Below are 1,474 nucleotides of genomic sequence, written 5' to 3'. Positions count from 1 at the left end.
GGTGAGGGAAGGCCAGTCGTCACCAGCACTTCTTTGTTTTTCACACCCTCTCGCACATGGCCCTGTGCTGTCCCTCAACCAACGCCAGCTCATGCCTGACCCTGTATGCACTGTCTCTTCCCCAGGACATGGTTGTATCCCCTTCCTCACCACTCCAGATGCCCCATCACACGTTCTGCAACTGCCCAGCCCTGCAGCCGAACCCCGCAGCTCCTTGGCATTCAGGTTTCTTTGCAACTCCTAACTGTAAGAACAGAAACAAAGCAGAGAACATGAGCGTATTCTGAAAATCCATGGCGTTTATTATTTTGGTGCTAAAAGACTGACAAGTCTAGGAAGTCCCTTGAAGTACAACACCAAAAGTCGGCACGGACAAAACAGGTCTCTGTTCAAAAGCTGCGCAGAAAGTTACAGCAGAAGGAGGTGCTGTGGGAGGAAATACGGGGTCTGGGAAGAGACAGTGTGGAAAACACACAGCAAAAACCAAAATACAACTAGAAAGCCAAACTGCCACGTGGTGAAGCTCACATTAGGCTTTATCTCTGCTTGCAGCTAAGGTCTCTACTCTAGGTTTTTTCTTTTGGAGGTGGTCTGTAACAACACACATGACAAGGGCTGTGGTCCTTCAGCCACGTGCTTTGGTTGTGCTGGAAAGCACGAGGCCAGCATAGAAAAAAATAAGCCACGTGTCCTCAGACCCTGGAGAAACACAGCATGAGCTGCTCCGGTTGCTTTTCAATGCATATTTGGGGTTTTTTGCCTCTAGAAAGGAGGCGAGCTTTGGTTTCAAAGGAGCAGGATGGGCAGGTGGCCCGTCTGCATTTGGGAATGTGCTTGGCACACACCTCCAGCCCACCGCCCCCTTTGCCCCAGCCACTTGTCCCACCAGCCTGGTTCAGGCATAGTGTCCCCAACACCCCACAGCCACCACACCATCCTGGGATGAGGGAGACAAGTGGTGGGCAGGGCGCAAGGGGAAAGAGCAGCTGAGAGAGTGTTTGCCTGCAACAGACAAACCGCTCGTTTTTCACCAGCGCCTCTTTTAACTTTAAAAAGAACGTATTGCCACTGGTGTAGCAATACGTGTTGGGGGAAGGGGATGTAAAGAGTGTTTGTGTGTGTGTTAGCTAGTTAGTGTGAAACTAAAATGGTCTCTAAGATGTTTGGACACAAGTAAAAGGCCCTCCCCTCTTCCCTAGTAGAAAAAACCCCAACCAAACAACTTGAGAACAACTCAAATCCCCTGAAGCCCTGTGCTGTGGCTACATCACGCTGGTGCTCTGTAAGTGCTCACCCTCATCCTGTACCGTAACCAGGTGCACCTGAGGCTGTGAACCTCTTAGGCTGTGTAAACCTTAAGGTGGAGTAAGAAAAAAAACAAAACACCACAATAAAACAAACCAAACAAAACACCCCACTCCCAAAACCAACACCAAATATCTCTGATGAGGTGCACACCCCAGCCACCCCCATT

This window comes from Eurypyga helias, unplaced genomic scaffold (genome assembly GCF_000690775.1).
Source record: "Eurypyga helias isolate BGI_N326 unplaced genomic scaffold, ASM69077v1 scaffold18043, whole genome shotgun sequence".
In the NCBI taxonomy this organism is placed as follows: domain Eukaryota; kingdom Metazoa; phylum Chordata; class Aves; order Eurypygiformes; family Eurypygidae; genus Eurypyga; species Eurypyga helias.
The sequence above is the reverse complement of the archived record's forward strand: the minus strand, read 5'-3'. Positions refer to the sequence as shown.